Below are 27,292 nucleotides of genomic sequence, written 5' to 3'. Positions count from 1 at the left end.
AAAATCTCTCCCATCTACAATATTCTCTAAGAAATGAAGTTTCAGAAAAGAAAATGGCAGCTGGCTGATGGGATACTGGTTACTGAAACACACTTAACAGGGGAGAATAATGAAATAACTTTTTAAAAATACAAAAATGGGACAGGTAAAAAAGTGTGCTTTTTTTTAGCCATATGTTTACACACACACACACACAGACCAACATACACACAATCTAAACTGCGATGGTTTCTAAGAACTATTAAAATCCCTTTAAAAATTCAGTAAGTCTATGTTGAAAGGAATAACTCTTGTTTCTGAAACTGAACCTAATGAATTTAGAGAATGTCCTCAGTGAGAAAATCATTTCAGTAGAAAACATTTGTTATAGGTTCCTGGGGAATAAAAACCACCCTTTCTTCTTAAACTGTCTTAACTTTGTCCTGAAGCATTTGCCATACTGTTCATGCATATGAGTAATCACGAAAAATAAAATAACCATGTTTGAAAAAACAAACAGGTATTCATTTTCGTTAAAGACACCAAGTTAGTCAGCTGAACAATAAATTAGGATGGTGTACGAATTGTTGACTTGACAGGAAGCATATGGCAAATTTGAACTATCTGCAGGTCAGCTTTTACTGTTTCTTTCCAAATATCTGTCAGTCATTGTTAGGATCGAAATACATGTGTTAATGGGTGCAATTCAATGGTATAAAGTCGTTCAGTAAATTCTTGGAGCAAGTGATTTTTTTTTGTCTTTATCTCTCATATACAATCCTCCTTTATAATAATCTTGCAAAATTTTACCCAGAAAGAATAAGCCCTTTGAAAAGCAGTGCTACCTTTTCTTTGTTGAGTTAAAAAAATTATGTGTATATATGTATATATATACCCTGGTAACATAGTGGTTAAGTGCTATGGCTGCTAACCAAAAGGTCAGCAGTTTGAATCCACCAGGCGCTCCTTGGAAACCCTGTGGGGAAGTTCTACTCTGTCCTGTAGGGTCGCTATGAGTCAGAATTGACTCGACGGCAGTGGGTTTGGTTTTGGAGGATATATATATACACACAAACAATCATATGGTATGTGTAAGTGTGGGTGTATGTGTGTATAAGTTGACTGGTTTCTCAAAGAACCAGTAACATGGTCAGGTGGATATGTTCACCAGGATTTTGACTGTCCCTGTAGCTGTGATTATACCTTTCACTGTAGCAGTGGAAAGCCATCTTTTAATTTCTCACCTTCCATCAGTATACACCTGCCTTCTAAAGCCAGTACTATCTGTGGCACTGGAGGCTAACTGCATTGTGACCATAATGTACTATTTCTAATGTCAGATACAGTAATAAAGAAGCAAGAAAGGACAGCTGGGATGCAAAATTAAGTGGAGTTACAGAAAGGAAGATTATAGAAAAAGGTGGGAGAGAAAGAAGGGAGGAGCAAAAGGAAATATTTGAGACATGAGAGTCTTGAAATAGCCAGACCACCAAACATTCAAAGAGATGAAGGCACTGTACAGCTTTTCCTGAACGCATATGAGAAGCACATACCACAACACCTGGAGCTGCCTTAGTTTTTCTGTGGGAATTTAGGGGTGGAAGTAGGAGTGGCCTTCTTCACCATCACTTCAAATAACCCACTTGTGAATTGTGCTTATATCCCTGCAACTTTTCTTTCCTTCTTCTTTTTTTGTCCTTGCAACTTGTAGGTCTGGAGGTCCTGGTTCTCAGGCAAGGAGGCTTCTACCAGGGATCATTGTGAAGGCCCACTAAATGCAAAGCTACAGCTGCTGTTGAATCACTTTGGACTCTCCTTATGACACTAGGCCAGCAAGCAAGCAAGTTACCTTACTGGCAGGAGGAATTAACCATGATCATCATGAAGAGGCAGTGTTCCTGCTACGTAATGGAGAGTATGTGTACCACTCATGTCCATTGTAACTGTAAAAGAGCAAGCGCAATAACTATAGCCTGAGAAGGCTGTTTAAAATAGGGGCTTGACCCTCGAGGCAAGCCACCTGGACCAGCAAAAGTGCTAGCTGAAGGAGAAGAGAATCTCATATGGGTGGTAAAGGGGAGAAATATCAGTTACAGCCGCAGGGTCAACTGCTGAAGCCGGGACTGTAGCTTGTCCCACTAAACCATCCTATAAGTAGTCCCAGAAATTTTGATCAACCGGAATCCTGGAGAAGCTGTGCCTATGTGGAATACTTAATTATCATAGAAATTATATTGCCTTATATAAAACAGTTTACAAAGCCTAATGTTGTGGCCTATTGTTTCTCATAGATAGACCTCTGACAAATTATTTAGCCTAAACCCGGTGTGAGTACATGTGCACGTGTGTGTGTGTTTTAGACATGATAATATTTGCAACCTTTATAACTGCTCAATGATAACCAAGGTTGCTGGACTAGGTCATGAATCATGCCAGTTGACTTTCCTACAAATTCATGCCTTCCAACCTCAGCTGGGCCCTCATTGCTGCTCAGCAGTCTTTTTTTTTTTTTTTTTCTCCCTATTGTATTTCCTACAGCTGCTATTCTAAACCCTTTCCACGCTCCTAAAGTCCAGAAAACCATTCCTTTGTATTTTATACCAGCATGTGACCTCAAATTATACTTTACAGAGACTGAAGCTATTCAGTCCAAACTCTGACTTCTTAATCCTCTTTTGACTTTTGTGACATTGTTCTTTTGTGGATTCCTTTTTATTTTTCCATTTCTCACTCCTATTCCTACTCTCACCCCTCAAATAGAGGTTTCTCTAAAATTCTCTTTGTTCATCATCACCATCTGTATTAGTTATCTAGGGCTGCTATTACAGTAATACCACAAGCAGATGGCTCTAACAAACAGAAATTTATTCTCTCACAGTTTAGGAGGCTAAAAGTCAGAATTCAGTGCACCAGCTCCAGGGAAGTCTTTCTCTCTCTGTTGAACCTAGGGGAAGGTCCTTGTCATCAATCTTCCCCTGGTCTAGGAGCTTCTCAGCACAGGAACCCCAGGTCCAAAGGTCGTACCCTGCTCCTGACTCTTCTTGCTTGGTGGTAGTGATGTCCCTCTCCTCTCTGCTTGATTATCTCTTTTATATACCTCAAAAGAAATTAACTCAAGATACAACCTAATACTGTATATTGAGTCATTAACATCAGAGAGGCTAAGACTTACAACACATAGGATAATCACATCAGGTCCCAAAATGGTGGACAACCATACAATACTGAGAATCATGGCCTAGCCAAGTTCACACATATTTTGGAGGGACACAATTCAATCCATGATACCATTTGTGATGGTTAGTATTGTGTATCAACTTGGCTGGGTCATGATTCTCAGTGTTTATATGTGATCACTCCCATGATAGAATCTGGTGTGAGTAGCCAATCAGTTGAAAGGGAATTTCCTCGGGGTTGTGGCATGTATACAAATAGAAGCAGACATTCTGGCTTTTTGCTCACTCTGGATCCTGAGGCTGCCTCCCGTTCATCTGACCTCCAGCTCTTGGGACTAGACTATCAGCTTATCTGCAGATCTTAGAATTCATCAGTCTTCACAGCCTGAGAGAGGAAGCCCTGCTTTCTGACCTGCTGATCTTGGGTTCACCAGCCCCCGTGGCTGCGTGAATCAAGAGAAGCCTCTGCTCTGATCCACAGACCTGGGACATTCCAGCCAATTGTGTGATCCATTTCCTTGATATAAATCTCTATATATATTTATACACTTTACTGGTTTTGCTTCTCTAGAGAACCCAGCCTAGGACACCATCCTTCTAATAATCCAGGTGCAAAACATCTCAATGGTTCTTCTCAATCTTTGCAACCATTCTTTCCTCCAAATTCTGTCAACTATATGCTCACAAGATTTCTTTTTTATTATCTGCACTTTCCATTGCCCAGGTTAGAGCCTCGTTTTCTGCATCCTAGATAACAGTACTTTTAGTGTCTACCTGATTTATATCCAGCAGAATAATCTTAATTTTCTTTACTCAATAAAGAAACTATATCATAAGTCTTGAAATCAGGTAGATCGATTCCTCCCACTTTGTTTTTCTTTTTCAAAACTGTTTTATTTCCTTTGTATTTCCATATCATTAAAAAAAACCTTATCCCTATTTACAGAAAATTGCTGGCATTTTGCTAGGAATTGCTTTAAATCTGTACATCAATTTGGGAAGAAATGACATCCTCACTATGTTAAGTGTCCCAATCTATGATATGGTATATCTCTTCATTTATTTATATCTTCTTTGATTTCAATCTTGTATAGTCTGCAAAATACAAGGCTTGTACATATTTCGTTATATTTACATATAAGTATTTCTAAGTATTTAGTTTAATTTTTTTATTATAAATGGTATTGTATTTTTAGTTTCGATGTCCATGCTTTCAATGACAGTATATAGAAATACAATTGAATTTTGTATGTATATCTTGTATCCTGTTTGGAGTTTGTTAAGCTTCTTGAATCTGTAGGTTTGTGTCTCTTGCCAAATTCGAAAAGTTTTCAGCTATTATATCTTTGAGTACTTCTTTAGCCCCACCTTCTATCTCTTGTCTTTCTAGAATTCTGATGACACAGAAGTTAAATCTCTTATAGTTTCACAGGCTATGAGGCTCTTTTGATTTTTTTTTTCAATCTATTTTCTCTGTTGTTCAATATGAGTAATTTCTATTATTCAGTGTTCAAGTTCACTGATTCTCTCCTCTCTCCCCTTCATCACACAGTTGAGTCCATCCACTGAGTTTTTTAATTTGGTTATTGTATTTTTCAGTTCTAAAATTTCCATCTGGTTCTCCTTTATATTTTCTATTCCTTTTCTGAGCCATTCAATATTTTTATTTGTTTCAGGTGTGTTTGTAGTTGCTCATTAAAACATTTATATCAGGTTGCTTTAAAATCTTTGTCAGACAGGGAATACAACAGAGAATCCCTGATGGATCAAGGGAAAAGTGGGATGCAGACCTCAAAAAGACCAGACTTAATGGTCTGACTGAGACTGGAGGGACCCCAGAGGTCATGGTCCCCAGACTCTCTGTTACCCCAAAACTAAAACCATTCCCATTCCCAAAGCCAACTCTTCAGACAAAGATTAGACGACTGTAAGACATAAAATACTGGTGAAGAGTGTGCTCCTTAGCTCAAGTAGACACATGAGACTTATGTGGGCAACTTCTGTCTGGAGGCAAGACGAAAAGGCAGAGGGGGACAGGAGTTGGTTGAATGGACATGGGAAATACAGCATGGAGAGAAGGAGTATGCTGTCACATCGTGGGGAGAGCAGCTAGGGTCATATAACAATGTGTGTATAGGTTTTTGTATGAGAAACTGACTTGAATTGTAAACTTTCACTTAAAGTACAATAAAAAAAAATCTTTGTCAGATAATTCTAGCATTTCCACCATCTTGGTGTTTGCATTTGTTGGTTGTCTTTTTTCATTCAGTTTGGTATCTTCCTGGTTCTTGGTATGACAAGTGATTTCAGTTGAAAACTGGATGCTTTCATACTATGTTATGAGACTCTGGATCTTATTTAAACTTTTTGTGTTAGCTGGCTTTTTGGACACTGTTCTGGCAGAGGTAGTAGAGGGGGAGATAGCCACCTTATTACTCCCACTGCTGGGTGGTGTAGGAGTTCTGGGTGGATTCTCAACTTTCTATTGCATTTTCCTGTCATTTAATATATAGAGTATTCTCCAGAGTCAGTAGAATTCCTTGAAAATTTGGATTTAAAATCATGCTTTCCTAATACAGCTACATGGTCTCCATGACACTGTGGTGGAGATGTCTCATTATCGTTGGACAGTGGTGAAGGTTTTTTCACTATGCCTCTTGAAGTACTACCCCAGTAGGGAGGGGGCGAGATGCTGTATTAGTGATAGACAGGGATGAAAGACCAGGCTCTCAACATGGTCTCCCCTGACATGATGATAGGAAAGCCTCATTACTAGCAGATGAGTTGAAAACCCTCACCTTCTCTGAAGGCCCACTTGACCTTCTCTGATACCAATCTAGCAGGGGTGTTGACCTTATTACAGTCTGACAAATGTGGAAGTCCATGCTCCCAGTTCAGCCTTTGCTTGTGTGGGTGGGGATGGAGATTTTGTGTGTGTGTGTGTGTGTGTTGTTTGGGTGGAGAAGAGTGGTAATTTTCTAAAATTTTTCCATCTTGCTAGGCTTCCTCTTGGTCTTTTGGCTAGAGAGAAAGCTTTTGTTGGGACTTCTTTTGTGTGTGCATTCCCATAGACATTTTTGGTTTGCTGGCTTCTTCAGTTCTAAGTTTAGGATATATGAACAAAACGAAAACCCAGGAAACTCATTATCTCACCTTGTTATCTCCCTGGTCCTGTGGTCTCTAGCTGGTCTACCTTCTTTTATCCATCTGTCAGAGTCTTTTATATTTATTTTATGTATAATGGCAAGGGTATTTTCATTGTACTTGAAGTCATAGTGAAAAGTGTATCTATTCCATTTTACTGGAAGCAGAAGTCCTTCCTGGTTGAGATTTGATGTGAATTGCATTGAATCTAAAGATAAATTTGGGGGAAAATCAACATCTTTATGATAACAAATCCTTTTATCCATGAACATAGTATATCTTTACATTTAAGCCTTTTTATATTTTTTTCAATAAGTTTTTTATGATCTTCTTCTATATATTTTGTTGGATTTATTCATAGCTACTTTATATTTTATATAATATTTTAGTGTCCTAAAAATTATATATCCTTATCTCTTACTGCAATGTATAGAATGTAATTGACCTTATGTTTCACTTTTATGCATTAATTTTATTAAATGTTCTAATAACTTTTCTTTAGGTTTTTAAAAATATACACAATTATATCGTTTGTGAATTATAATAATTTTACTCTTTTCATTTCCTTTCTTATAACTTTTATTTCCATTCCATGTCCTATTGTAAGGCTCTCCAGTGCAATGGTGAATGGAAGTAGTAACAGAAAGCAATTTTGTCACATTCCTGAGTTTAAAGATAATCTTTGTGATGGTAGCTGTAGGTAATTTTGTAGGTACAATTTATAATGTTAAAGAAGGTTTGTTCTAGCCCTAGTTTGCTAAGAGTTCTATCCTGAATGGCTGTTGAATTTTATTGAACACTTTACTGCATCTACTGGGGTGATTTTGATTTCCCTTTTAATCTTTTAGAGTGATGAATTAAATTATTAATTTTCTAATGCTGATGCAACTTTGCATTCCTTGAATAATCACAATCTACCAATAATGTATTTTTTTCTCGTATATCCCCAGATTTAGTTAATACATCTTAGTATTTTTCCCTTTTCGTGTGAGATTGGCTTGTAATTTTTCTGTTTTCAAACTGACTCTGTCTAGTGTTGGTATAAAGGATGTGCTAGTCTCATCAAATACGTTAGGGTGCATTACCTCTTTTTCTCTTCTCCAAAAGAGAGGGATAATCTGTTCTTTTTGCTTTAGCTACTTGACGTTCAAGAGCAAGTTTCAGGGCCTCTTCTGACATCCAGTTAGGCCTTTTCTTTCTTTCTTGTCTTTACCTCTTGCTTTCTTCAGGTTTGATGTCATTCCACAATTAATCTGGTCTTTAGTCATTAGTGTTCAAAGTGTCAAATCTATTCTTGAGATGGTCTCTAAATTCAGGTGTGATATACTCACGGTCGAACTTTGGCTGTTGTGGACTTGTTCCAATTTTGTTCAGTTTCAACTTGAACTTACATATGAGTAATTGATGGTCTGTTCCACAGTTGGCCCCTGGCCTTGTTTTGACTGATGGTATTGAGCTTTTCCTTCGTCTCTTCCCACAGATGTAGTCGATTTGATTCCTGTGTATTCCATCTGGCGAGATCCATGTGTATAGTCATGGTTTATGTTGGTGAGAAAAGGTATTTGCAATGAAGAAGTTGTTGGTCTTGCAAAATTCAATCATGTGATCTCCAGCAGCATTTCTATCACCAAGGCCATATTTTCCAACTACCAATCCTTCTTATTTGTTTCCAACTTTTGCATTCCAATCACCAGCAATTATCAATGCATCCTGATTGCATGTTTGATCAATTTCAGACTGCAGAAGTTGATAAAAATTCTTCAATTTCTTCATCTTTGGCCTTAGTAGTTGGTATGTAAGTTTGAATAATAGTCATATTAAGTGGTCTTCCTTGTAGGTGTATGGATATTATCCTATCACTGACATTGTACTTTAGGATGGATCTTGAAATGTTCTTTTTGATGATGAATGAGACACCTTTCTTCTTCAAGTTGTCATTCCTGGCATATATTTTATATATATATATATATAGTGCATTCTTTCTCTTTTTTTTTCCCCCCTTGATTGTTCTTGTTAGAAATTTGTCCCTTATCATAGTACTAACTTTTGGCTGTATTGATGCTCCATATTGTATCTGTGATTTTCATTTTGTTATTTTCTCTCTTATATTACATGGTTTCCTTCTGTCTATGCGGTTGTCCTTCAGTATCTGCAGGAATGATTCTAGGACCTCTGCAGGTAAATCAGCAGATGCTCAAGTCCCTTATATTAAATGGCATAGTATTTGCATATAACCTATGCACATACTCCCGTATACTTTAAATCATCTCTAGATTATTTATAATACCTAATACAATGTCAATGCTTTGTAAATAGTTGTTTCATCAGGATAGAAGACTTGCTCTGGAAGGTAGCCTTTTCCTTCTCTGAGTTTCTTGAGCTTTTCTGGGAATACTGATGCTGCACAGGCATCAGCTGATGCTGGTTCACCCGTAATCTTGAACTTCTTGAGGCTGCAGTGCTTTCTATAGCTAACCAGGTATCTTTTACTAGCCTGAAACCCCTCTTGCTCTCCTTAAGCCCCTCACACTTAGCCTTGGAGGGATTGCTTTAACCACTTCATCACTTTTCAGGAGTTATTTTTTCACAGAAACAACGGGTGCACACAACACAAGTGGAGAACAAATAAGAGGCAAAGAGAACAATGCTCAATCAAGGAGTGCTGGAAAGAGACTGAGGATCTGTGAAATGATGGGAGGCTACAGCAGGAGATGCCTACACATCACTTCATTCCAGTCGATTCAGTGTAGTGCTCGGCATGGGGTAAATTCAAGTTTTGCTTTTTGGAACTTTTTTTTTTTACCAAATATTTTTGATCTGCTGTTAGTTGAATCCACAAATGCAAAATCCTGGGATTTGGAGGGCCAATTGTATTATTTGTGTTGATGTGCATTTCTTGCTTCGGGATTATGTCCTGTCTCCAAAGCATGACTCATTGAAATTCAGGTTCTAAGCCATCAAGAATTAGCAGATATCCCTAGGGCAAAATCCCACTCTAGATCTCTTTACGCCTTGAATTCCTTGTCATTGTTTCCAAGGGCGTCCTTTATTTTTATAACAGCTCATCCAGACATTACAAAAAGGTGTCTTATATATTTTTTTTCTACTACTTTTAGATGTCTTCCCAGAAGAAGATCCCCGGCAGTGGAAACTATTTGCACTCAGTAGCTAACTGAAGGTGGGTAGTTCAAACCTACCCAGCTGTGCTGCAGAAGAAAGGACTGCTTCCATAAAGATTACAGCCAAGAAAAACTTTTTGAGGCTCAGTTGTACTCTGTAATATGTGGGGCTGCCCTGAGCTGGAATCCACTTGACTAGGGTGGGTTTTCCTAAGTTTCTTAGAAACTACACTTCCTTATTCCCCTCTACTCTTCATGGCTCCTATTGTCTAGAAACAAATTCCAAATTCGTTTGTGTATTTTTCTAAGGGATCTGATCTCAACCTGCCTATCTTGGCTTTATTTCCTCCTAGGTGATCTCTTTTTCCATATGGAAATTTCTTTTTAATTTTTTAGATCCAGCTAACTGTCATGTATTGGTCATTAAGAAACAAACAAACAAACAAACAAACAAACAAACCCATTGCCGTTGAGTTGATTCAACTTACAACAACCCTATAGGACAGAGTAGAACTGCCTCATAGCGTTTCCAAGGAGTGGTTGGTGGATTCAAACTGACGATCTTTTGGTTAGCAGCTGAGCTCTTAACACTGCACCACCAGGGCTCCATGTATTGGTGATAGCATCCCAGTTTCCCAATCCTTTGAGCATATCAGTGTTCTGTCCTATAACATTACTAACAGGCCATATTGTTATTTCTTTCTTTCTAGCACTGCCTTAGTTTCTTAAGGTTGCCATAACAAGGTAACACAAAATGGGTGGCTTTAAAGGACAGAAATTTATTTTTTCATAGTTCTGGAGAGGAGAAGTCCAAATTCAGGCTATTTGGCAGGGCTATGCTCTCTCCTCAACAGCTCTAGGAAAGATACTGGTAGCCCCGAGTTTGCTTGACATTCCTTTGTTTAGAGACAGATTCTCATATGCTGTCTTCCCAATGTGCATGTGACTCTGTTCTCAGGTCTGCCTTTGTCTTTTATAAGACTCAGAAGGGATTAGGATTAGGGCTCACCCTATTCTGGTATGGCTTTGTTAATTTAACTGATGACATCTGCAAAGAAAAACCTCATTTTCTCAAACAAGGTCACATTCTCCAGTGCAGGGACAAGAATTTCGACATATATTTTTTGGGGACACAACTCAATCCATAATAGCACTATTTCAATATTTGTTGAAGGGAAGAATCCATGCCCACCTCTCCTGCTAGATTTTGAGTTTCTTGAGGGAGGGACTGTTTCTGACACAGAGTAACTACTCCATCAAGGCTGTGAAAGGAACGAGTATGATTTTACATCTCTCTTTTTTTTCTTTTCTCCTTACTTAACGGATATTTTCCCCCCAGTCTCATCTTTGATGCTCTGGCTTCTGTACATCCATAAAATAATACAACCCTATATAAAAAAAAAAAAAAAAATTTTTTTTTTTTTTTTTATACAGCCACTAGGATTTTTTTTTTCTTTTCTTTTCTGTAGATTCAAGCACCTGTGGCCCAGGTCTTAAATGGTCTTAACCAAATTACACCACGCATTTTGGTTGTACCTTTGGGTTCCGGACTCTAATTGCTTGTAATGAAACACCGGAGTCATAATTTGATGGTCTGTGAGTTTCTCAGCTGTTTCTCTCTAGGAGGAAAATATATAATGGGATATTTTGCACGTGACTGTCTATATTTTATATGCAACACATCAGTGTTGTGTAAATTTGGTGAACAACTTCTATTATCTTTGAAACCACAGAAGCAACAAACAGTTATAATTATAACCTGAAGAAGCTATAGTGTTTCAAATATGCCTACAGTAGTGGTATTACAATGAAAATGTTCTGTTTGCCTGCAGCTTTCACTGTGCTCAGTGACATCACAATTATACTAAATTTTAACAGAAACTTCTTAAACAGAAACAGCTTGTTTGAAAATCTAAGAGTTTCCTTTCTTCTGAATTCTTTGATTCTTCACTGAATAAAAGTGGTAGAAATGGTAAATATCGTGGCATAACTTCATTCCTTGTTACTTCCCGGCTGGTTTTACTATCATAGAGCAATGGTATTCTACTTTGCTCCACATGGGGAATGAATACACGTTATTTAAAACTTCTTTCTGTGCATCTGCTACTTGTCAACTCATGATCTTCTGATCCTTGAAGATTTGACAACCCTGTGATTTGCTGTAATGGAATTACCGAAAAGTTATCAACAAAGACGTTGCAATGTAAGAATGCAAAGTAAGTCCTTAGATGTTTAGAGGGAAATGAACTTCAAAAGACGAGTAGTGGCCACAAAGAAATACCTGAATCATACAATTTTTGGTGTGGTTCTGCATGTCTTTAATTTTATCAACTGGGGAAGAGGATGTTTACTTTGCCTCCCCCTTTCCTCAGATGTGACTTACTTTTTCTGTAGCTTATTCATCAACACCTCAAATAGTACTGAATCCACCTCAGGCTGGGAAAGTGGGATCAAAGAAGCTGTACTCAGAATTTAAGAGTTGGATTTTAGTACTGCCTTGTCTTGCCACCTTTGCCACTGATTGTGGCAGAAACATTGGGTCAAGCTTTCAAGTTTTCTGAGCCTTTATATTTTTATCTGTAAAATTTAAATAGTAGGTTATGTCAGGGATCCTTAAAATGTGATCTCTGCATCAGCACTGCTGGCATTATCTGGGAACTTGGCACAGTTAAGCACTTGACTATTAGCTGAAAGTTTGGTCATTTGAACCCATCCAGAGGTACCTTAGAAGACAGGCCTGGCGATCTGCTTCCAAAATGTCATAGACTTGACAATCCTATGGAGCACAGACCTACTCTGCACACAAGGGGTCGCCATGAGTCAGAATCAGCTCCATGGCAGCTAACAACAGCAGCAGTCAGAGAAACAAATTTTCGGGCTCCAACCCAGTTCTACTAAATCAGAAACTCTGGGGATGGGCCTAGCCATCCGTGTTGTAAGAGGCCCTCTAGATGATTCCAAAGCATGCTAAACTTTGAAAACCACTGGGTTAGATAAGCTTTAGAAAACTATCAGCCCTAAACGTCCATGTGTCTCTGTGAATTCAAAGGTAATTTAGGCCAAAATTAGACGTGAAGTTCTGCCTGTAATTAAATTTAGAAATTTTGGATTCCAAACACAGACTTAGAAGCATATGTAAGAAAAAAAGAAAAAGAATGCTAAAAGTGTTGTCCAATAAAAAAATGTAATTACTTTAAAAATACTTTTGAGCATAAGCATTTATAGACTTTACCTCCATGTGACACTGCAAAATGAACTTGGTATTTCTGTCATACATGTACTTGATTAGTATTTTCACTGAGTGATCATCACTTTTTAATGACTGTGATTTAAGGAAAATAATTTAAAATTATTCAGATTTATTGTAATTCATTTCTTGTATTTATGGAGGGGAACAGTTAATAATCTGTTCTACATAAGTGCACATATGGCTAAAATTTTTGTTATTGAATATTTGGGCCTTTGGTCTCCTATATAGGGAAATGTCCTTGTGTTTAACCACTTCTGTGCTTTATTAGCATATGCTTTACCTAACAGTCTGTCTGGCTCCATTTTTTATTAGTGTAGAAGATTTTGGGTAGTGATTTTGATTTTATGGGATTGGTATAATTATATCAACCATAGCGCTATGCTTTCCAAGGTCTCTGAAGAAGTGAGCTGGAGAATCTTTTATTCTTAGTCTAAATAAGTTAATAAATACAAACATGTGACAGAGAATGTAGAAGATCAGTTTTTCATAAAAATACTGTTTTAGGGTAAATTTAGAATGTAAAATGAGAACTGAGGAGGAGGGGTGGGAGAGTTTTTTTTTTTTTTTGTATTTGTGAACAAGATAGAATCTGAAGGCCTATTCTCAATACAGTCACTAGATCTCTGCTATTTGTAAGAAAATACAAAATTAACCTGAATTTGCTAAAATAATATTTTTTTTTCCCTTTTGCAACTAGACATTGCCCAATGAAGCAAACTAAAGCCCTTAAGAAATAAGTTTATATTACAAAATCAAGTGACGTGTTGAGAATTATTCATTCAACAAATGTTTATTGAACACCCACTATGTACTAGGCATTGTGCTTGAAACTGAGGGTAGACCAATGAATCAGATGCCTACGGCTTTGCCTAGAGGAGAGTAAAGTCTAGTGAGAGAGACACACATTAAAAAAGTAAATGTGCAAATTATTTTTAAAAATAGAGTGCAATAAGTGCTATGAAAGAAATGTATAGATGCCAATGATAAACATAATGCAGACGTAGGCTGTTATGGGAATTAGGAAAGACTTGATATATCAAGTTTTGATGAAGATCACTCTGTTATTTGGCGAATGGAAAGTAGGAAGTAAGGATAACGTGAAAAACCAGTTAGGAGGTCATTGTAATTATCTATATATTGTTCTAGACTTCTAGTAGATCAGTTATCCAAAACCAGACAGAAATCCCCCCAAATTCCCCAAAAGTTGTGAAACTTATGTTGCAATGCAATTGTCCAAAAAATACCAAAAATTAATAACAAAAATCTGCATAATTTTTGTCCCAGTTTTCTTTCTTTGTATAACAAACCGTCTCAAAATTTAGTGGCTTGAGATATCAATTTATTATAATTCCTCACTATTTTATGAGTTGGTTAGGCTCAGCTGGGTGATTCTAGCTTAGAATCTCTTATGTGGTTGCAGTCAGGTAGTAGCGAGTACTGGAGTCATCTAAATGCTCAGTCAGGCTGGTTGAACAAGATGGCCGTTTTTGCATGCATGCCTGATACCTCAACACATCTCCACATAGCCACTCTCTCCAACACTCCTTATACAGTGGCAGTCCTCTTAAAGCCCAACTTGGAACTGGCATAACATCATTTACACTGTAGTCTACCAGCCAAAATAGTCACAGGTTAGGCCAGATTCAAGTTGGTGAAAGAACAGACTCCACGTCTTGATGGGAGGTGTTGTGCACAAAAGGAAGGGAAGAAATTGATGAAAGTTGTGGGAGCTGACTTCCAAAATGACTCCTAATGATCTTTGAATTCTGCTATCATGTCCTTGTAAAGCCCTCTCCCACATTAGATGACCTATGTACCCAATAAAATGTTGTGGAAATGTGATATATGGCTTCCTAGGTTAGACGGTAAAAGTCTTTGTGGAGTCTACATTGCTCTCTCGGATCGCTTCTTTGGCAGAGAGCTAGCCACCACATGGAGAAGAGGCCCACAAGGAGTAGAACAAAGACCTCTATCAAGGATTGAATTATGTCCACCCAAAAATATGTGTATCAATTTGGCTGGGCCATGATTCCCAGTATTATGTGATTTTCCTATGTATTGTAAATCCCGCCTCTATGATATTAATGAGGGAGGATGGGAGGTAGTTGAGTTAGTGAGACAGGACTCAATCTATAAGATTGGATTGTGTCTTGAGGCAATCTCTTGAGATATAAAAGAGAGAAGCAAGCAGAGAGACGAGGGACCTCATACCACCAAGAAAGAAGTACAGGCAGTGGAGTGCATCCTTTGGACCTGGGTTTCCTGTGCAGAGAAGCTCCTAGCCTGGGGAAGGTTGATGACAAGGACTTTCCTCCAGAGCCAACAGAGAAAGCCTTCCCTTGGAGCAGATGACCTGAATTTGGACTTTGAAGCTACTAGGCTGTGAGAGAATAAATTTCTCTTTGTTGAAGCTATCCACTTGTGGTATTTCTGTTATAGCGGCACTGGATAACTAAGACAGCTTCTTACCAACAGCCAGTACCAACTTGCCAGCTGTGAGAATGTGTCATCTTGGAAGAGAATCATCCAGCCCCAGTCAAGTCTTCAGATGATTGCAGCCCCAGTTACTATCTTGAATGCAACATCATTAGAGACTCCAAGCCTGAATCACCCGTCTAAGTTGCTCCTGAATCCTAATCTATAGAAACTGTGTGAATATTTTTTATTGTTTGATGCAGCCAAATTTTGGGGTAATTTGTTATGCAGCAAGAGATGAAAAATACAGAGATCATCTTTGGAGATAATTTGAGGGCAAGTGTCTCTGCCTGTTTCACTAGTGAATCTCAGGCAGTATAGTTCCTTATTGAGTTAAACAACCTCATGAATGAAAGAAGGTCATGATTTTATAGTCTTCAGATAGCCTTCTCATTGCATGGCTTCTTGTAATGGAGGTAGGACAAACATACTGAATATGGAACCAGGGTAGGAACCATGATATGATGGAATGGGATTCCTGGTGCAAATGAAGTGTGTCTTCATGCAAAGATAGACCACTCAGGAGAATGTAAGTGGCCACATTTTGGCTGGTACAACAAAATTGTCGACAACCATGCCCAATACCGTGGAAGTCAGAAATCAAAAGCTTCTTGAAAACTATAAAGGTTAAATCAAAGACTTCCTGTGTGTACACATGTCGTCTTCTTCTATCATGGAGAGAAGTTAAACTGATCTGCTATGATTTGCTCTTCAGAGAAACTGCTGGTTGATGCTTAGTGACTTGTGTTCTGTTAGGCTGGTTACCCATGGATTCATGGTTTAATTTGTTCTTGGATCTTCTTAATACATTTGTTTTTTCTTTGTTTCAAAGGTAAACCTAAGTATTTTTCCCCTATGTATTTTAAAGAAAACTGTTTAAAAATTAGAAAAGAGCACCCATATAATGAACTGTTGGGGTTTCAGAAATAGTCATCTGACTAAAATCACTATCCAAGTCACTCCTTCCATGAGAGAAACTCAGGTTTGATACTCAGCAAATGCACCTCACGCACACCCACCACCCATCTGTTGGTGGAGGCTTACATGTTGCTACGATGCTGAACGGGTTTCAGCAGAACTTCTAGACTAAGATGGATTAGATAGAAAAGCTTGGCAATCTACTTCCAAAAATCAAATAATGAAAACTCTATGGATCACACAGTCCAATCCACAAGTGATCCTGGAGATGGCACAGGATAGCGTAGTGTTTTATTATTTGTGCATGGATCACCATGAGTTGGGGGTTGACTCAATGGCAGCTAGCAACAATTATTTTATAGTTTGCATTCTCCCGTATCTTTGAAGTCTTAAAGAATACATCTAAGAGGATGAATCTTAACCATATTTTGCTAATATAATTTTGGCATAATGCTTCTATATATTAGTGTTTTTCCAATACGAATTTGTGGAATTGATAATATTAAGAAAAATTACCAAGTTGTAGTCATTTTCAGTTGTTATATTTTGGAAGAGTGCTTTATGACCAAAAGCAGTATCATAGGTTATATGTATGTATTTAGTTCATATGTATTATTTTTCAATGGGCTAAATTTGAAAGAAAGATAGAGACAAGGCTTGAGTAAGAATAAAAAAAAAAAAAATTGAGTAAGAATAGACAGTATAAAAGAGAGTACTCCAGGAGGGAGAAATAACATGTGAGATGTTTAGAAAGTGAAACAGTCAGAATGAGACTGCAAAGGTCAGCAAGTAGATTTCCTTGACTGGAGGAAAAAGCATCTGCTGAGTAATCCCCACTTGCCAAAAAAAGGTTTTTTTGGGGGTCCCATATGCCTTCTCACGCTCCAGCATGTCATGTCAAGTTTTCTCCCTACAATCAGAATACAAAAATTCTTTAGTTATTTCCCCTGGTTTCCTAGAATAAGGCAATAAAAGTCTTCACCTCCCTCAAAATAGGCTGCTACCATTCTGTAAATAAAACCTCTTGTGTTCATTTTGGGAGTCTGAATTGGAAAATGTAGTTGTGAACTGAATGAGGTGACTCCAGAGTGGGCTGAGAAAAATTCTTCAGTGCACGGGGAGGTAAAAACAACAGTGGCTTAACAATGCAGGTGAGGACAGTCAGAGGAAAGATTTGGGGCCAGACTAATGTCCCACAAATAGCACACGTACTCTGCATGGAGGCTGCCAAATCAAAGAATAGCCTTTCAATATCTGAAGAGTGAAAATCATGGTTAGCTACACATTAATCTTGTTAGATGTGTATCTGGTTCAATACTTACCAATAAGGACAACTAAACAAGATAGATAAACATGTATCCTTTTTTAAACTGTAAAAATAATGTATTCTCTTTGAGGGAAACTTGGAATTGCAAAAAAAGTATAGAGGTGTCCCTAGGTGGTACAAACAGCTAACGGGCTTGGCTGCTAACTAAAAGGTTGGAGGTTTGAGTCCACTCAGAGGCTTCTCAGAATGGCCTGGCAATCTACTTCTGAAAATTCAGCCACTGAAAACCCTATGGAGCGCAGCTCTATTCTGCCATACATGAAATTGCCATAAGTCAGAAACAACTTAATGGCAACTGGCATTACATAGAAAAAAACCACTACTCAACAAAACCACACTATTGGTTTGGTGTATTTTCTCCCAGCCACTCCCTCCTTTTTTTCTCTGAATACAGGTAGTACTTGACTTATGACAGGGTTCCATTCTGACAACTCGTTGTAAGTTGATTCTGATGTAAGTTGAATATCCCTCTTTTTTTTTTTAGTTTTCATTATTATTACCTTTTATTAACAGTGTCTATAAATCTGGCAGTGTTTTGAACAGTAAATCATAAAATTGAACATCTGCGAGTGGACATCTGAGAATGATAATAACAAATACATGCTGCAACATATTACTAACAATAAGATGTACAAAAATAAATAAAAAGGATGGTCATAATTCCATTACGTCACAACTCAGGGACTACCCTGTAGTGTTTTACACTTACACACATGCACACATGCACCATGTATTTTGTATTTTTCTTTTTTTACTTAGCATTTTAAATATTTCTCTATTAGATGGTTTTTGTAAACACTATACAAATGGCTACATTATCTTTCATCATGTGTGAAATGGAACCATTGGTTTCTTAACCATCCTTCTCTTTTGGTAAATTTAGAATCTTTTGATATTCACTGCTATAAATAATGGTGCGATAAACTTCTCTTTTCACTAAGTTATTTCTGAATTTAGAATTTATTTAAAGGATAGATTTCTGAAAGTTTGATTACTTGGTCAAAGGATAGGAATAGCAAGTTTGTATTTTACTCTTTATGACTATAGGAGCATTAATTTGATTCTGTGATGAGGTATTTTTCCTCTTAACAATTAATAAATCCTAATCAAGATCCAAAATCATATATAAACCATGGTCCATTAAGAGTTGGACTTCTCTCCAGACTTCTGAACTTGGTGTTACTACCATGATTGTTCTATTGTGTCACTGAACGTCATAGTCAATGCTGTAGTGTTGCAACTATTGTATTATGGGTAAACATAGATAATTCTTTCCTGAATGATTTATCACTAAAGAAGTGAGAGAGGGGAGAATAAAACAACTTTTAAAACAACACCAAGATAATCAAAATACTTTACCAAATACTTGAAAATTTGAGAAGATGCAGTAGCATGGCACAAAACCCCCTTTCTATTCTATTCACAGTTCTTCAGATAAACACTTTTTGGAATATGCTCTTCTTTATAAATCTGCACTGAAGTGACCTCTATACAGGTCGTTTAGATAAAATATGGAAACCTTTATGAACAAAGAAATGTTATGGTAGTGGCATTGTTTACCTGTTTTTTTCCTTTAGAAGCTCACTTTTTATAAATAAAATATAAGTTAATATTAGTATTCATTATACAGTTTCAGACTGTTTGCTTTTCACTACCCTTTTATTACCGTATAAATATTTTTATATGTTGTTATGAGTGCATCCTCCTATTAGTTTCAAATTCTGTAGCGTCATAATCACACAAAAGGCTGAAGTACTGATTATGCCTCAGATAATGTAGTTGTTAATGATCAACTTAATGTTAAAAGCCATTACTGCTCATTGACATAATTCTGAGAACATTATACTGTAGAAGTGCACCTTTTGTGTGGAAACAGAATGACAAAATTGAAATGTTAAAAGTTGAGTGTCTGAATAATAGCCTGTGAAATCATTTAGACAAGACTATTGTTGCCTCTATTGTTGGAGGACTAGAGAGTGACAGGAAGAGACAAAAAAAAAAAACAAAAAAAAAACGGGAGAAACACCACAACGACTCCACTTGCAGGTTTGAAGGGAGATGGAAAGTAAAGAGGATCCCTGTTTGTCTGTTTCCCTCTCTTCCTGGAGGGTCTTCACCTAACAACAGAGCACCCTCCTCTGGCCACTTGCCAAAAGGGGTTGCCTGCTTCATTTTTGACTGGCAAGAGACAAGCTGGGCAGAGGCTTGCCGTAAGTGCCCTGAAAGGGTTTTCTCTGTACACAACTTTGCCTGAGAGTGATCCAGACTGGTTACCCATGGCCTGCTCCACACCGCTGACTCAAGGGCTCTGGGACATGAAATATTTAAGAGCTAGAAAGAGACTTTTGAAAGGCAGCAATGTACAGTCACCCTCCCTAACATCTTGTCAGCTCATGTTGGTGCTTTGCAACTTGGTGTTCATTTTTGTAGCCCCCTTGGACATTTTTGATCTGGAAGATTGAGGCAAGTCAGTGGCATATAGTAAGACAGAAGATGGTTTCTGTGGTATTGGGGGACGATGTGTGAGTGTGTGAGCCCCTTGTTTGTTTGGCAGGGTTAATGGGACTTAAACAAAAAAAAAAAAAAAACAAGAGGTATAAAATTCACTGGTGGATCATTTAGCTTCATCCTTCCATGGTAAAAGACTCAGTTCCTTACCCTGACGGACCATTGAATAATGTCTACGTTTGGTCCCAACAGCAACCGGATGAGTAAATGTAGGTAGATTACAGCTAATCGTTATTACTAGAAAAAGTGAAATCTTATGATCTGCTTATATCAGTGACAGTATCTTCATATAATAATAATATTACTGTAAACTTACCATGTTTTAGGCACGGTTCTAAATGCTTTATATGTATCAACAGGGAAGCCTTTGCTAAAAGTAGACCAAGTAGAAGAAATGCATACCTATGTCAGACTGTTAGAGAGGAAGGAAGAATGGTTGCGTTATCACAAAAGATAAAAATGGATATTCATAATGTACTAGAGATTTTAAGAAAAGATAAACTGTGCTTAAAATGCTTTTTTAAAGAACGTATAAACATTTCTTATATATTTCTTAAAGGTTTCTATAAATTAGGTTATTATTTAAAAAGTATATTGAATTTTTAAAATGAACTCTATTTTCTAGAATAGTTTCAGAAGATACCACAGCACCATATATACCATATCCAGTTTCCCCTATTATTAACGTCTTACACTAACATGATACATTTCTTACAGTTAATGAACCAGTGTTGATATATTATTGTTAAAGTCCATATTTTGTTCAGATTTTCTCAATTTTCCCCTAATCTTCTTTTTCTGTGGATGCTATCCAGGACACCACATTACATTGAGTCATTATGTCCTTAGGATCCTCTCGGCAACGACAGTTTCCCAGACTTTCCTTGTTTTTTTAATGACTTTGGCAGTTTTGAAGAGTACTGGTGAGGTGTTTTGTAGAATGTCCCTCAAGTGGGATTTGTCTCATGCTTTTCTCATAAGACTGAGGCTATGGGGATAATTTTACTAAAACTGAAAAGCCCTTCATTTCTCTGGAATGTTCATTTGTGGGGAACAGCTCATAACAGTATTTAATAAAGAAAATGTTATTTATTTAGGGTTAGGGAATGCAGAAGATTGAACTGATGTATGGATATGTCCCACTGAGTTGACAGGCCTGTCAATGACAAAAATTTCAGAAATCATTGATTAATTTGTTTCTTCATTTCCTCAACAGACATTCACAGAGCACCTTCAGTTTGCCAGTCACCACTCTCCGCACAGGGAGTGAAAATCTGAAGGAGTCACAGAGGATAAGCTTCTCAAGCTAAATGCAGAGGGTGTTTCCCATTCAAGTTTTTGAAAGATTCTTCTACAACTTTTTTCCAAAACCAACCACAGTGTCTATAAAAAAAAAAAAAAAAGTAGATATTCCTGAAGTCTATGTTGTTGCTACCTTTCTTCGCTTTAAGTACCTTTCTTTATTTTTCTTCTAGTGAAGCTGGTGATTGACCATTATGTATTTGTTAATACCATTCTATACCCCAAAGTAATGATACCTGGTGGCACAGTGGTTAAGTGCTTGGCTAATAACCAAAAGGTTGGCGGTTGGAGCTAACTACCGCTCCGCAGGAGAAAGAGTTACAGCCTTGGATATCCTACGGGGTAGTTCTGCTCTGTTATATGAGTTGGAATCAACTTGAAGACAATGGGTTGTATACCACAAAGTTAAGTTTTCTTTAATTACACTTTCAAAAAAAAAAAAAACCAAACCTGTTGCCGTAGAGTTAATTCCAGAGTAGAACTGCCCCATACAGTTTCCAAGGAGACCCTGGTGGATTCGAACTGCCGACCTTTTGGTTAATAGCCCTAGCTCTTAACCACTATGCCACCAGGGTTTCCAGTTACACTTTCAGTAGTTCTAAAATTCTGACATGCATTCACACTTTTTTGTGTGTGCCTTCCCAACCACTGCTTATATGAGATTTCTGCAGTTAAAAAATATATGCAAGAGGACCTACTTTGTCAAATTCACAAAAAAGACCAGGCTTACTGGTCTGACGGAGACTGGAGGAACTCCTGAGACTATGGCCCCTGACTCCCTGCTAACTCAGAACTGCAGCCACTTCCAAAGTCCACCATTCAGCCAAAGATTAAAAAAAAAAAATTAGACGGTCCTATAAAGCAAACAGGAGCTCTGGTGGCACAGTGGTTAAGGGCTGGCTGCTAACAAGAAGGTCAGCAGTTCGAATCCACCAGCTGTTCCTTGGAAACCTATGAGGGGAAAGTTCTGCTCTTTCCTATAGGGTCACTATGAGTGAGAATTGACTTGACGCATTGGGTTTTGGATAAAGCAAACAATAACGTGTGAGGAATGTGCTTCTTAGTTCAATAGAGTATACAAGACCAAAAGGGTAACACGTGCCCAAAAGCAAAGACAAGACTGCAGGAAGGGATGGGAAAACAGGAGGAACGGACTTGCGGAACCAAGAGTGGAAAAGGGGAGAATGCTGACACATTGTGGGGATTGCAACCAATGTCACAAAACAATTTGTGTATAAATTTTTGAATGAGAAACTAATTTACATTGTAAACTTTCACCTAAAGCACAATAAAATAAAACAAAGAAGGCCTGCATTAGACTTTTTTAAAATTAGAAATAATTTTATATTTACAGAATAGTTGTAAAAATAAAAGAGTTAGCATATACACTTCACCTAATGTTATCAACTTACTTAACTATGGTACAGTTATCAAAACTAGGAAGTTAACATTGACATAGTACCTATTTCTAACTTATAGCCCATATTCAAATATCACTGGTTTTCCCATTAATGTTCTTCTATTCCATGAGCTAACTCAGGATCCCACACTCTGTGTAATTATTGTGTCAGTTCCTCAGTTCATCTTGTCTTTTATAACCCTGACACTTTTTAAGTAACATTTTGATGGTTAGTTATTTTGTACAGTGCCTCTCAATTTGGGTGTGTCTGATCCTTTGCAACAAGTAGGTTGAAGTTATGCATTTTTGGCAAAAATGCCACAAAAGTGGTAGTGTATCCTCAGTGCATTGTGTCATTGGGTGTTTAATGTCAGCATGACTTAGTGTGGTTAAGGTGGTATATTTCTGAGTTTCTCCACTGTAAACTTAGTATTTTTCTCTTTGTAAATAAGAAATGTCTTGGGGGAGATACTTTGGGACTATGCAAATGCCTTGTTTTTATTATTCTTTTTGGATGTCCCCTTCCTCATCATTTCAAAGGTCCAGATCAAAATTGTCTAAAAATCAGCTCTATAAAAAGTAATTCCTCAAAAACAGACTGATAAGTAAGATTGTCTCCATCAGATATCCGCTTGTTGTTATTTAGTGGTTTTATAAAAGATATTGAAAAGAAAGCATTGTCTTTAACTAAATTAAACAATGTGAAAAAAATAGGTTGACAATGGGAACGAGATGCTGTCCTAAATTATACTGGGATAAGGAATGGTAGAACAACGCTGAATGCCGGATATTCAGGGGCGCTTCTGCAGTTGGGCCTGCGCCTAACACACGTATCTGTCAGTCCCAGTGAATATATATCACTGGTTTCAGTTTTTAATTTTTTAAAAGGAGACTTTTAGTCCAAAGGAACCCAGGTGGTACAAAGTTCAACCATTTGGCTGGTAACCAAAAAGTTGATGGTTCGAACCCACCAGCTGCTCAGTGGGAGAAAAGACCCAGGGATCTGCTCCAGTAAAAATTACAACCTAGGAAACCCCATGGGGACAGTTCTACTCTGGGACATGCAATCGCTATGAGTCAGAATCCACTGAATGGCACACAACAACAAAAGTCAACTTTCTTCTTTAGAATATCCTGTTCTGCCCCAACAACTCTCTTCTAATGCTGTTGGGAAGAGTTACTTTAAAATCAGGTACATTTACTACTAATGAATTAGGATGCATTAGCGGTAACTGCATTGGATCCTAATTACAAAAGGGCAAACTGCTTTGGGAAAAAGTATGTCTAAATCTTTCTTTTGTTAGGCGATTATTTTAAAGTCAATATTTTTATGATGACCTTCTATTTGAATTCCCTATCTCCTTTTTTTACTAGCCCAGATATCTCCAACTATCTCCTCTGCTACATCATTGCTCTTCTAAAAGAGTTGACTTTTTTTTTTGCTCTATGTCACCCCTTTCCCCCAAAGACTTCTAGCCTTTTAGACTCTTGTATTTTCTTTATTACTTATAATTCACTTTTTTTTTAAAAGTATATTTTTTGGTTGTTCTTTATTTGTATTCTGCTATATTTCCCCAGTTATATAATGCACCCATTTGGTATATTCGTTCACTTGCTTAAATGCCTGTAAACTAGGTTAATAGAAAACAAGTGGGGAATGCAAAGATAAAGAAGAAGTAAGATTCTTGCTTTTCAAAAAACTTATTCCATCAGAGAAGTTTTTCGAGGTAGCATCTTCTGTGATTCTGGGCTGACTTCTGAATGAGATCTCATATTCTTTGGGCATGGAATGTGTCTTATAATACATACAATATACTCTAAGAATCAAAAAAAGGCAGCTCTTTTAGTGGAAAAGGCAATTAGTAGGTTCTATTAAAAAAAATAAATTTTTATTCTTTATTGGTCAACATTTGGCTTGCTACAATCTAAAGGTATGTGTGAATGAGGACACCAGGGAGGGAGGAGACAGAACGAGAGGGAAGAGGGTAACAGCGGGTAGAGGGGAATTTGTAGTGCTGGCTGAAGGAAATCCCAAGCTGTTCAGTAGCAAAGAGAATTGCAGAGGCTAATGAAGAGTTATGTGGAGGGGCACGAAGGAGGAGCAGATGAAATTCACTTGCTCCCTTTGAAGAGGTGCAAAGAAAGAGTGTTAGCTTATTTGCGTGCTTCTGAACCTTGGTTCATCCACCACTAATTCTGAGTCTGTGGGAAACCCAGATGCAGTTGTTTGCTCTCATAGAGCTACATTAGGAACTGATCCAGCCCCTGCTAACGTATCAGGAGGCTGCATTGGCAGCAAACGAATCCACTCCTAATGTAACTTGAGGGGAAAGCTTAATGCCTTCGCTTTGCCATTTGAATTTTTTGTTTGAAAGAGCATATAGATTATTTATAGTCCACCAAATAAACCTGAGGGTCTTTTAATAAACCCATAGATTATGTTGCTCAAAGGAGTTCATTGAAATCATATCTGAATTCGCCTGTGATAATGACATTCCATAAGAGTTTATGGTTCTGTCCCGTGTGGAATAGGATTTCCCACTTTACCTCAGGGTTTTTGCGTATCATTTCAACATTCAGAAGGAAGATGAAAGAGCGACTTTAGGTCACTATACCAGCTTCTCTCGTAATTTTTTTTTTCTCAAAAAAAAAAAAAAAAAAAAGGTCAAAGCAGGTAGACGGTGACTGATAAAAAATTGGGAAGAACCAAACCAACTGCCTTCTAAATTGAATCACATCGATGAACACTTTTTGGGAAAAATGTAAGTTTTATACCTCATAGTCATTTTTGAAAGGCACCACATCTTTTCTGGTCAGAATATTAGGGATTTAGGGAGTTTGGCTTGGTTCTAAGCCAAGAAAGAACAACAAGGAAGTAAGAATCCATGTCATCATAGCCAGAAGCCTTGATTCCAGCTACATTTATTTATTCTCTGATGTGCCTGAAGAGTTCATAGTTGTCTAAAAGTGTGGGATTATTGTTCACACCACTCACACCACGACCATAGTTCAGCCCACACTCCCACAGGGGACTATTTTGCCATCTTGTTCAGAATTATGGCTGTCTCCCTTTTCTTAAAATTAAACTACTCCATTACTGTGTTGCTTGAAGTCCAAAATTTTTATAAGTTTCCAAACTCTTGCCGATGTTACCTTTATATTTTCCCCCATCGGTACCCTGAGCCTGAATTCCCCTCGTCCCTGTCAGGGAGATTTCACTGCTCCAGCTGTCTCTTCAAATCTCACGTCTCACTTGAAAGTTCATTTTAAATCTCTTGCCTCTCCCTGTATTCCTTACTCATCTCTCCCTTGACTGCCATTTATTTAACTTTATAGTGACATTTTCTAACTCCATAAAGCCTTCTGAGGTAACAATTTTTATGAAACACACATGATTCCATTGTTTTTTTTTCCCCCCTCAGAGGAGAACATAACCAGGAAGGAACAATGGAGAATTGTTTTCCTCCAAATAGAACAAACTAAATAACAAAATTATGGAAACCTTAGAGTGAGCAGGAACTCTTAAAAATCGTCTTGTCAAAGCTTCACATTGTATAATGAGGAAACTGAGTTCTGGAGAGTTGGAGTTATTTGTGATATGGCTCCTGTAGCCAAGGCTGAAATTGGTTTCTCTTGACTCATTCCAGTTTTCTTTCCATTCTACCATATTGCCCTTCCTAAATGTTTGCTTTAAGCCAGAAGTGATGAGTGCATAAAACAGTTCATTTGGAGAAATGATTTCTGGAACATTTTCATTTATTCCATAAATATTATTGAGGACCCACTATGAACATAAAGTCCCTAGGTGGTGCAAATGATTAACAGTTGACTGCTAACTGAAAGGATGAAAGTTTGAGTTCACCCAGAGGTATCTCAAAAGAAAGGCCTGATGATTTACTTCTGAAAAACCAGTCACTGAAAGACCTATGGAGCACAGTTCTACTCTCACACACATGGGGTCGTCAGGAGTCAGAATCAACTTGACTACAAAGTGGTTTAGACTATGAGCACTGTTTAGGCATTAGAGTTGCAGAATGAACAGTCCCAAGTGCCTTCCCCATGGAGTTTACAACTAAGTGAAAGAAAGCAGTAATAAATAAATAAGGAAATATGCAACGTCAGAATATGTAATGTGACAGGAGCTATGAAGAAAAATAAACCACGTCAGAGAATAGAGATTGAGCAAAGAGGTGTGTGTGGATTTGGAGTACAGTGGCCAGGACATCTCTCTGAGCAGGTGACTCTGAGCAGAGGTCTGAACGCAGTACAGGAGCGATCCATGAGATCATCCAGGGAAAGAACATTCCAGCAAAGCAAGCAGCAAGAGCAAAAGCCCTGGAGTAAACAAGAAGACCATTGAGAAGTTTATTGCATATACAAATGAATTTCATTTTCAGAATACAGGCACAGCTTTCAGATTAAGTTGTGGTTTTTTTTTTTTTTTTTAATTATGTATCAATTGGTTAAAATTGGGAACACTTGCATACTAACAGGTGAAATTTTTAAGACTGAACCGTACCGGGTTCACTAGTTGTACATCTCATGTATTTTTTGACTCTCTTTAATTGTAAAAACCCAGGAAACAAGGCCTATCCTTTCTGCTACAAAGACACAGAAAGTAAAATAATTTTTGGATGTAGAAATTTCAAAACTAAACAGAACCATCCTAAAAAATCTAGGTTTAACTTTTAGGTA

The 27,292-nt window shown here is 37.5% G+C and overlaps 1 protein-coding gene across 9 annotated transcripts in view; it reads left to right on the top strand.

Annotated features, from left to right (window-relative positions):
• Positions 1-22,500, top strand: part of GTDC1 (glycosyltransferase like domain containing 1) — a 513,355-nt gene extending 490,855 nt beyond the window's left edge. For 2 of the 9 annotated variants that reach the window (XR_007517813.1, XR_007517815.1), the window contains exons 15-18: positions 1,691-1,894; positions 8,446-8,477; positions 8,890-9,062; positions 9,416-10,790. The gene's annotated coding sequence lies outside the window, so the exon portion shown is untranslated. Of the gene's footprint in view, positions 1-1,690; positions 1,895-8,445; positions 8,478-8,889; positions 9,063-9,415; positions 10,794-21,112 lie in introns of those variants that run through there. The other 7 variants (XR_007517814.1, XR_007517811.1, XR_007517819.1 and 4 more) reach the window with 7 other exon arrangements.
• Positions 22,501-27,292: the final 4,792 nt, after the last annotated feature.

This window comes from Elephas maximus, chromosome 6, assembly GCF_024166365.1.
Source record: "Elephas maximus indicus isolate mEleMax1 chromosome 6, mEleMax1 primary haplotype, whole genome shotgun sequence".
Classification (NCBI taxonomy): Eukaryota; Metazoa; Chordata; class Mammalia; order Proboscidea; family Elephantidae; genus Elephas; species Elephas maximus.
Note: the sequence above shows the minus strand (reverse complement) of the source record. Positions and strands in the feature narration are given on the sequence as shown.